The following is a 10,846-nucleotide window of genomic DNA, read 5'->3' as shown; positions in this document are numbered from 1 at the left end:
CCATCCCTGTGCCCCCTCCTAGAGATGTCTCCAGCTGACCTTCCAGCCCCAGCAGTGGCCCCTCATGAGGGGGGTCAGAGGGCAGAGGGACACTGGGGGACCCAGAGCACACCTCCCACGATATAGGTAGGGGCTGCTTCTTGGAATGGGGCCGGGCAGCCTGAGTTGTGTCCCTGCTCACGCCGTTCCTCAGACACCCTCCTAATGTTAATAAAGAAAGGGCAGCTCCCTCAAAGCCCACAGGCCCCCACTCGGCTCTGGCAGGAGCGCGGAAGGCCAACTGGTCCCAGGGAGGCCACCACAGACAGAAGAGGGGGCAAGCTGGCTGCCCAGGCAGGACGGCTCTCAGCAGCCTGCCCCCACCCCCGGGGGGCTGTCTGGGATGTCTTTAAGGATGCTTTGTTAAGCCCCATTAAGTATGCATCGCCCCCGTTAAACTTTAATGTCCCACTTTGAGATGTCATATTTTTTCCCTCCTCCTGGGATGGGGGAGGGTTGAGCGGCCCAGAGCTGATGGCTGGCCCCGGGGACCACGCAGGGGCTGCTGTGGTGGAGGGGAGCCTGGCTGTGCTGCTGGCCCCCGGCCCCCGGCCCGCACCTGGGCCTTGACAAGCCACAGCTGGAGGGGCGTCCCCACACCTCGGGTGCTCGGGCATCTCCAGGCAGGACGGCCCCAACGATATATGCCAGGGTGAAGCTGGCAGCCATCTCTTCCTGTAAAGGGCCTGACGGTAAATGTTTTAGGGTTTGTGTATTCATCTTGGATTTCTTTTTTCAATCCTTTAAACATGGGAACACCCTTCTTAACTCTGGATTTGGCCCGTGGGCCATAGTTTGCCAACCCCCGGCTAGGAGCTTGTGCCTGGGAGGGAGGAGGGAAAGGCTTTGGAATCAGGCAGACCTGGGCCAGGTGTGGGGACCTTTAAAACACTCACCAACCTGCACACCTTTTTTCCAATCAACGCAGGTGCAAACAGTGTGTGAGGTCCTGTTACCTGCCGGGGCCCTGCGGGCTCTGGGGCCAGCCTCCCTGCCTCCCGGAGAACCTCACCTCTCCGGGCATCTGTGATCTGTCTGTAAAGTCAGCATGCCAACGGGCCCTCAAGACACCGTCCTGAGAGGGCGCCTGGGTGGCTCAGTCTGTTAAGCAGCTGCCTTGGGCTCAGGTCATGATCCCGGGGTCCTGGGATGGAGCCCCGCATTGGGCTCCCTGCTCAGTGGGGAGCTTGCTTCTCCCTCTCCCTCGGCCCTTCCCCCCACCACTCATGCTCGCTCTCTCTCTCTCTCAAATAAATAAATCTCTTTAAAAAATGATACTGTCATGAGAATGGAATGAAATGAGGTGGGGAAACACCGACCACAGCAAGCCAGGAGCTGCGACCACAGACTGCCCATCAGAGTCCCGAGAAAATCCGACGGGCACATCCACAGGTCTAGCCAGTGCAGTTAGGCAAGAAAAGGAAATGGGAGGCATCCATTAGGGAAAGGAAAATCAAAACCACCAGATACTACTTCACACCATTAGGATAGCTATTATATTTAAAAACAAAACGGAAAATTGCAAGTGTTAAAGAGGATGTGGAGAAATTGGAGCCCTTGTTCCCCACTGGTGGGAATGCAGAATGGCGTGGCCACTGTGGGAAACAGTATGGAGGCTCCTAAAAAAATTAAACGTAGAGTTCTCGAGTGGCAATGCCGTTTCTGGCTTATACCCAAAAGAACTGCGAGCAAGGTCTCAAAGAGATATTTGTACACCCAATCGCGTAGCAGTGTTATTCACAATAGCCAAAGATGGAAGCAAGCCTGGTGTCCATCAGTGGATGAATGGATAAACAAAACGTGGTAGATCCACGTAATGGAGAAATATCGCACTATAAGAAGGAATGAGGTTTTGACACCTGCTACATGGATGAACCTTGAAGACATTATTGTAAATAAAAGAAGCCAGTCGCAGAAGGCCACATACTGTATGATTCCATTTATATGAAATATTCAGAGTAGGCAAATCTGCAGAGACAGAAAGCAGATGAGAGGTTTCCAGGGGCTGGGGGGAGGGCAGGAGAGAATGCAGGCTGACTGCCTAATGAGGACAGAGTTTCCACTTGGAGTGGGGAAAAGTTCTGGAACTCAGGTAGTGGGAAGTTGTACAGCTTGTGGCTGTATTTATTTCCATCGAAATTTACAATGGTTAAAATGGTAAATTTTATGTAATGTGTGCCTTTTACCACTCTAAACAAACACTATAGGGATGTCCAGGCTGGTGGAATTTTTGGAGTCTGCCGTGTGAGACCCAGGAGCCCAGCTTTTTTGGACTCCCTGATGTACATCCAGTTTCCAGCAGCAGCCACCCAAGGGAGCGGACCTCAGGAAGCGTTAAGTTTGAAGAGGAAGATCAAATGAGGGCTGGTTTCTCTCAAGCCCTCTGTTCTCTTGAGCCCCAGGGGCCATGCAGGAAAGTTCTAGAGCTACTTGCAAGTCACCAAGGGGCCCCTGGCAGTATGGACGCTGCCCCTGGGACAGGAGGGGGGCTCAGTCAGTGAGGCGTCCAACTCTTGATTTCAGCTCAGGTCTTGATTGTGAGTTCAAGCCCCGCGCCGGACTGCACACTGGGCGTGGAGCCTACTTTAAAAAAAGAAATATGAAGCCATTAAAACATATTCCCTCCTGGGGTGGCAGAGCTGAAAGGAGACAGTGCCTGTGCCTGGCATGGGGTGAGCATCCAGAAAATGCTACCCGGTGGTGGTTGGGATAGCAAATAGCACAGTTGTTGTCTATGCATTGTCTGATCCAGCCACGCCAGGGGAATGGACACCGCGGGCCTCCAGGCCCCACCTCGGCGGGCAGTCCTTGTGAGGAGCATCAGCCGGGGGAACGTGCCCCGAGGAGAGGCTATGTGTGGTCTCTGGGCTTGGAGAAGGAGGCCTGCGGTCCAGCAATCTGTAGGTGGCTGAGAACACTCACAACATGCCTCTGTGGAACAGTGGACCTAGTTTTTAAATCTTTATTTATCAATAATCTAGTATAGCCAGGCAACTCACATATGTTCCAGAAGTGAATGAGGGAGGGAGGGAGACGGTGGGTGAGTGACGGGCTCTCTGCCCCCGGGGGTGGACATCTGTCCGTCCTGAGCCATTAGCCCAACCTTAGTGCAGCAATGGGCCCCCAGGGCTGCCTGCTTCTTACTCTCGAGGGCGCTGGCTCGGGTGGTAGAAACATGTTCAAAGGCCTGCGTCCAAGCTTCCTATCTGTGGTGGCAGCTACAGGACCTTGGGCAGGTCACCCTGGCATCCCTCCGTGTTTTCACCTACAAATGGGGATTTCTGCACCTAACTCACTGATGGTTGTTGGGTCCCCACATGGACCTGGCTCATCAGAAGTTTACAGAAAGGGTAGCTGCTGCTGGACTAGAGGTTGCTCATTCAACCCTCACAACCACCCTGGGAGGCAGGAATCGGTGCCCACCCCCGCCATTCTGCAGATGTCAGGACGGAAGCCAGAGATGCGGTGTCTTGCCCGGGATGGGGGATGGCACAGCTCCAGGTGGCAGCCCTGTCACTCAGGCCTCTCCCCGTCGCTATGACCGGCCGGGCCCACCATTCCGTGTCCTGAGCACTAGGGCAGAGGCGGTTGCCTGAGGGCCTGAGACCAAGGACGAGACCACCCTGGCCGGGCTGACCGTGGGCCCAGCGCTCCGGCAGCTCCCACCTGAAGTCCTGAGGCAGCTCAGACCTCCCCCCCCAGCCCTTCTCCAGCTCCTGACATCCCTCTCCCCATCCTCTGGGTGTTCCCCCCCACCGCCGTCTCTATCTCTATTTCTGTGCATGGGGTCGGGGGGAGGCAGGGGGCCCTATGTGTCTTTCTCCCTCTGGTGGATCTCTGGGTGCCTCTGTGTCGTTTGACCGTGTAGTTACCTGTCTCTGTACCTGCCTCTCTCCCTCCCTCTTTCTTTGTATTTCTGTGTGTCTCTCTGCGCATGAGTGTCTCTCTCGCTCTCTGTGATACCCTGCGTCTCTCTAGGTCTCGCTCAGTCGCTCTGGGTCAGTCCCTCCCTCCCGCTCCCTCTCTCTCCCTCCTGTTCCTTCTCTCCCTCTCCTTCTCCTTTCCCTTCAATGGAATATCGATCGGCCCGGCTTATTAAGCCCCATTATTTCTCAGAACATTTGCCTTTGAAATTCCAGCAGATGGGCCGGGGTGGCAGCCAGCGCCTCGGGCCGCCCAGACCACGCAGCCCGCTGGGGGCCCAGCCACAGGGGCAGCCGGGTCCACTGCCCACGCCCCCTTTGTGCAGATGCCAGGCCTGCCTTCGCGAGGTCTCCGCCAGCCCCGGCCGCTCCCAGCCTGCAGGCAGCCACTACCTGCAACCCCCACAGCCCGCGCAGGGGCCGCGACTCCAACCCTCTGGCAGCGACGTGTCCCTGCGACTCCACGGGCCCACCCCCATGGCCAGGATCCTGTGCAGTTCACCCAGGTCTGAACCCCCTCCCGGCACGCCCGGGGAAGAAGACTAACCCAGTCAAGTGGGCACCCGGGGGGTAAACTGAGGCACCAGAGCATCAGCATGGGGCAGCCGTTCTTCAAGGGCATTGTCGTCCACCCCCATGGAAGCTCCCTGTCCCCACCAGCCTCCATCTCCTGAGTAGCCCATGGCTGTTTAAAGGGCAGTCCCTCCGTTGGGCCTGGAGGTGAGCCGTAGCTGTGGACAGGAGAGCCTGCCACCTCCTGGGCCAGACAGGGGGACAAGGGTGATCTCTTCCCTTCTTCCCTGGCTCACCTTCCACCACTTCCACAAGCCCAGGCTCGCTCCTGGGGGGCGGCCGTGCCCACCCCTCCAGCCCCGTGTCACCCGTCCCCACCCCCAGCCCCTCGGGACCAGCCAGCAGGCCTCCCCGACACACAAACACTCCACGACTTTCCTTCCTCTGGGCCTTTGCTGGAGCTGCCTGCCCTCTGCCTCCTGCCCATTGTCAGCAGCTAACTCCACCGGTCCTTGACTTGTCTTCCCTGACCACCTGCCACCTGAGCTTCCCGTGACAGCGCAAGGCAAAGCCTGCCTGCCTGCCCCTCTGCTCCGGCGGCAGCCAGAGTCACACCTGTGTGCATCCCCATAATATCCTCTCCCCCACCTCCACTGGCCCCGACTGGGCACCTGTCAGAGTGAAAATGCCTCCAGAGCTTACTGCAGGAGAACCTGCCTCTGCGGGACTTCCTGAGAGCCACACAGCCTTGATCTGAGTGGCACTGTCATCTGGGAGCCCACGGTCCTCCCTGCCTGCCTCGGCTCCCAGGAGAATTCATCCTGTGAATCTCTTGCAGTCAACAGTCCCTGCCTGGGGGCGCAGGTCCAAAGCGCAGGGCTGGGTGGCTGAGGGCATAACAGTAACAACTCCAGGATCAGGGTGTCAGCTCCCCAAATCCTCCTGAGTGCTCTTGGAAGAAGGTGCTATTTTAGAACCTGAAACCACACCCCTGTCGGCCTTCTATCCCTTCTCTGTGCTGCTTTCTCCATTCCTGACCCGCTTCTCCTGGGAGCACTTCCTTCGTAAAATCACTTGCCCTGAAATCCTTGACTGTCGCCTGCCCTTGGAAGAACCACCTAAGATAGCAAGAGTCTCTGCCTCTCTGAGCCTCACTTACCTTATCTGTAAAATGGACATAACTTTCCCCCACAGCATGCAGTTAGCATAGGGTCTGGCACATAGTGCTCACTACATAAATTCTCTTCTGACGAGTAGGGAACACATGGCCATCTTGTCAGCGACGTTGCTGAGGATTGTGGGGGACGTCCTGGGTCTCCTGCACCGTGGTCAGGAAGATGCAGCTGCAGAAGACGTCTCCGGAACCGCCCCCCTTCTTTGGCCCCTTCCTACCCACCCCTTCCCATCAGATAAGTTCTTGTCCCCAGCTCTGCGCTTATAATACTCTTGGCACTCAGGCCACAGGTCGGTGTCTTGGGCGATGGTCAGTGTCCAGATGGGGTTTCACCTCTGACACGGTCACTTCCTGGAGATACAGCCTAGGCCATGCAGGCTCCGGACGGGGAGTGTGGGTCTTTTACCGTGAAGCCATCCTCACTATGGGAGGATTCGAGGGCCTCTCCGAACAGAGGGCAGAGCTGATGAGCTGTCGGACAAAAGAGCCTTGGGCGGGGCAACCTGGACTCTCACCCCCACCCTGAGCCGCCACCTCTGCGGGCGAAGACCCAAGTGGCTGGGCGGCCCAGGACAAGTCACGGCACTTCCCTGGGCTCGTGTGGCCACATCTGTGAAGGTGGGAGGGGGGGCATGCTCTTGCCTGAGAGCCAGGCATGGCGGGAGTTTTCCTGCTGTACCTCCTCCTGAGCCCAAGGCAGATGATTTTGCAATTCTGCAAGCTGGTTAGAAAAAAGAGGAGAAAGACGAAAAGGGAAGCTGGTCAGCGTCCCACGTGCAGGGCTCTCAGGGTGGACATCTGGGTCAGGCTGGTGTGTGGCCATCCCCCTGCACCCACGATAGGGTGACACCAGCCCATTTGGATGGGGCTGTCCCCCAGCACTAAAAGCTTCAACAGCACCACCTCATTCAACCCCCTTCGACCCCCTCATTCATCACTCCCCTGGCACTGGGGAGGAAAAGGCTACCCAGCCTGTGAGCAGAGGGGACTCAGGCCGACCAGGGCTCAGCAAACCATTGCGCTGCTGTGCCCCCTCTTAGGAGCCTCCCGCCCCCACCCCCCAGAGCTGCAGGCCCACCTTGGGGCTCTCCAAGACTCTGCCCCAGCCTGGGAGGGTGTTTGGGACCTGAGGACTTTCCCCACGGGGTCCAGGCTTCAGGAAGACCCTCGCCCCTGCCCGGGCCCAGCTTCCCGGACCTGCACTGCATGGAGAGCACCTGCAGTTGAGGCTTCCTGCAGAAAAGCAGCATCTCTTGTTAAGTTGGCAACCCCGCTCGGAAGGAGGGTGCTGGGCGGGCTCTGCCTCTCCTCCCCTCCATGAGCCTTTCATCACAGTCAGAGGAATCCCAGCAAGAGGGTGAGCAGCAACTCAGCCCGAGTTACCAAGACAACCTTCCCCGTCCACCTCTGGAGCTCGCGGGGAGGAAGGGGCAGGCTGGAGGGAGACCCCCCAGCCTGCCCCGCCCTCCCCTGGGGGCCGCCCCCACAGGCCCAGGCACCCGCATGTGCCCCCACCGCGGGGGTGCCCCCATCGCGGGGCTGCCAGCCTGGGTTGCTGGCCGCGGCTTTTACCTGAGAGAAGCCGTCTTCACAGCAGATCCAATTCTCTCAGGTTGCTGGTGGCGAAATAATTGAGGAGGGAGTGATAGGAGACGCTGTGGAAAGAGCTCAGTCACGGCTTGCCTTGTCCGGCTCAAGCCCAAGTTTGGGGGCCCATGGCCTTGGAGAGGGACAACACAGGGACCAAGACAAGGGGGCTGAGGGTTCAGTCTGCCCTGAGTGCAAACCCCAGCTCCACCCTTTCTAAGCTGTGTGACTTTGGGCAAATTATTTAACCTCTCTGAGCACCGGTACTGACCAGATACTAGTTACTGTCTTCATGGGGTTGTTGAGATCAAAAGGAGAGTGCCAACACTCTCATTGACAGTACCCCCCACCCCCCACCCCGAGCCTCCAGAGCAGGGAGCTCAGGAGGAAGCATTAAGACCCAAACTGTCAGGCGCCTGGGTGGCTCAGTCGTTAAGCGTCTGCCTTCGGCTCAGGTCATGATCCCAGGGTCCTGGGATCGAATCCCACATCGGGCTCCCTGCTCGGCGGGAAGCCTGCTTCTCGCTCTCCCACTCCCCCTGCTTGTGTTCCTGCTCTCGCTATCTCTCTCTCTGTCAAATAAATAAATAAAATCTTTAAAAAAAAAAAAAAAAAGACCCAAACTGTCTGCAGTTTGTTGAACAGGTGAAGCTCAGAGAGCAAGCAATGGCCGCACAGCACTCAGCAGGGAAGGCAAGGCTGCACGATTCTCTTCCAGGCTGGGGTGATTCAAAGCCCCAGGGCCTTTCCACCCTCCTTCTTCGAGCTGTCCCAGCGTTGTGTGGCTCGGAGAGACCGTGCTCCTCAAGGCCACTCCCACCCTGCACCTCCTCCTGGGTGGTGGCCATGCCTCCACCCCATCCTCCTCCCCACCCCACGCCCGTCCTTGAGGTGACCTCAGAAGTACGACAAAAGCCCTGGGAGGCCCACGGAATCCAATCACCTGTCATTAAGTGTCCTCCAGGGTGGAGGTCCTAACTGAGAGGAGGAATATGAATTGCTCAGGAGAGAATGAATTCGTAAACTGATTAGCTGAATCCAATCAACTGAGGTGTGGGGGTGCGTGAGCAGAGAGAAGAATGAGGACTGAGGGGGGCATCCCAGCCAGCCCAGGGGCCCCTGGGAGTCCGGCACTGGGCCCAGGCCCCGGGAGGTGGCGGCTGGGAAGGTGGGTGCCCTAGCCAGGCCACGCCGGTCCTTGAGACATTCAGCCAGCTGAGGAGGCAGCCCCCAAGCCCCTGGGTATGGAAAAATAACTCCACACCAAGTTAGCATCTTTCGGCCCCAAAAAGGGTCAGGATGAAGAATAGATACATTTAAGAGAACCAAACAGTACTATTACTATCTCTGTCTTAAGTGAGTGCAGGTTTCAGCATTTGGAAGGTTCAGGAGTATCTTGCTGATTATAAAGTACTAGCCCAGCCTTGGGGTTCAAATTGAAAATATGGAAGTGAGCGCCTGATTTAGACTTGGGGTTTTAAGTTGCGCTGTTAGGAAGTTTGTAAGCAGTGCAGGAACGCATGGCGTTTATAAATGCAGTGTACCGAATATGTGCTTCAGTCTGTGGAGAGAGAGGCTGGTTTCTCAGGCAGTCCACGCAAGTAGTGAAAAAGAAATGGAATGAATTCACTGTATTCATGCAGTTTCAAGTGTTTAAAGGAGCTTGATTAACTGGTTTTGTAAATGGGACCAAACAGTAATCAAATGGCCCTTAAAGGGGATTGTTCAAATATGCTAAGTTTATAAATATGTAAATAGAAATAGAATAGTAAGGTATGTCAAGTGAACTTAAAGGCTCAAGAAAGAATGGCATTTGGGGATGTGTAACATTCATGAATTAAATGTTAATGTTTAGGGGCGCCTGGGTGGCTCAGTTGTTAAGCGTCTGCCTTCGGCTTGGGTCATGATCCCAGGACCCTGGGATCGAGCCCCACATCGGGCTCCCCGCTCAGCGGGAAGCCTGCTTCTCCCTCTCCCACTCCCCCTGCTTGTGTTCCTTCTCTCGCTTTGTCTCTCTCTGTCAAATAAATAAATAAAATCTTAAAAACAAACAAAAACAAAACAGTAAAAGTAGGGGTGCCTGGGTGGCTCAGTAGGTTGAGCATCTGAGTCTTGGTTTCGGCTCAGGTCATGATCCTGGGGTCTGGGATCGAGCCCCGCATCGGGCTCCCTGCTCAGCGGGAGGCCTGCTTCTCCCTCTCCCACTCCCCCTGCTTGTGTTCCTTCTCTCGCTTTGTCTCTCTCTGTCAAATAAATAAATAAAACCTTTAAAAAAAACGTTAATGTTTAAAATCAAAGTCATTATCTGGGTAATCTTCTCAAAAAAGCCATTTTTTTCACACCTAATCTTCACAAAAGCCACCCCAGGGAGTCAGCCCACTCAGGGAGGCTATACTCCTATCCCCATTCAAAACATATCCTCCCACGTATCCCCCCCCGCCCCCAGGAGGGGTAGGGGGGCAGTCCCTTCCTAAGAGGTGGGTTCTGGAGGTGACAGACTCAGCTATAGTCACGGGTTTGTGGTGAATGGGCTAATGTCTGGCTCTGGAGGGAAGTACTTGGGGCTTTGACCCAGGCTTTGACCCAGAGGTCTGCAACAGTGGGGGCGCCCCAGGGTTTTTAGTTGCTCCCCCATTCAAGGGGGAAATGATAACGTGGAGCTCTAGCAATATGCAGCAAGTGGTGGACATACCAAACAAGGTTAACACTGCTACGGGCCTGTTAAATGCCAGGGACGTAGGTATTACGGGTGTAATTGCCATAACGACCCATTTCACAGATGAGGCCACTGAGAAGCAGAGCTGGGGCTTGGCCCTGAAGAACCTGGCTGTGGAACTTTCCCTCCTTATCACCCTCCTCTCCGTCAACGTCTTGCTGGATCCTCCCACGCCCTCTGGGACGTTGTGCAGGTCAGTCCGCTGAGCTCTGGGAGTCTAGACCTTCGCCCAAGGCTGCTCGCCCGCACAGGACAGACACAGCAGCTTCTGGCCCGTGACATCTGTGCAGCCCAAATCCAGCAGGGGAGATGGATGTGCAGTACTCCGTGCTCACTTGGTTCTGTAAGTAGAGTCATGGCCGGTGTTGTGCAGCAAAGGGCAGGGGCTCAGAGTGCACGTAACTGGAAGAACCAGACTGTTCTGGGGACCGGGGAGGCCAGGTGGGAGCAGGGGAGGGAGATGGGGGCCAGGCTGGAGAGGGTGCAGGGTCTGAGATGGGTGGTGCCCTGGAGGTGTGTCCTGACTTTGGACTTCCTCCTAAGAACCCCTGGAGGCGACTGAGGGTTCCGAGCACAGACGAGGCGGTTAGACAACTGTTTGTAAGTCCTCTGTCACAAGAGGATGGCAGGATGAGACAGGGCGAGCAGAGAGGGGCTGCTGCAGGTGTCCAGGCTGGGGGGCTGAGCTTGGGCCAGGCTGGGAGCCCAGAGACTGGACCAGGAGGGCACGGGGAGGGATGTTTAGGTGGCAGCCTTGTCAGGGTTTGGCAAGGGTGGCAGGGGGAGGGACTGGGCATCAAGGAGGCCCTCCAGGGCCCGGCGGCACCAAGGGCACGGTGTGTGGACGCCTCTCCGCGTGGGTCCCTGGCCGGCCACGCCGGGGTGCCAACCCAA

This window comes from Mirounga leonina, unplaced genomic scaffold (assembly GCF_011800145.1).
Source record: "Mirounga leonina isolate KUSES-001 unplaced genomic scaffold, KU_Mleo_1.0 Mir_170, whole genome shotgun sequence".
Classification (NCBI taxonomy): domain Eukaryota; kingdom Metazoa; phylum Chordata; class Mammalia; order Carnivora; family Phocidae; genus Mirounga; species Mirounga leonina.
This window is presented reverse-complemented; position numbering follows the sequence as displayed.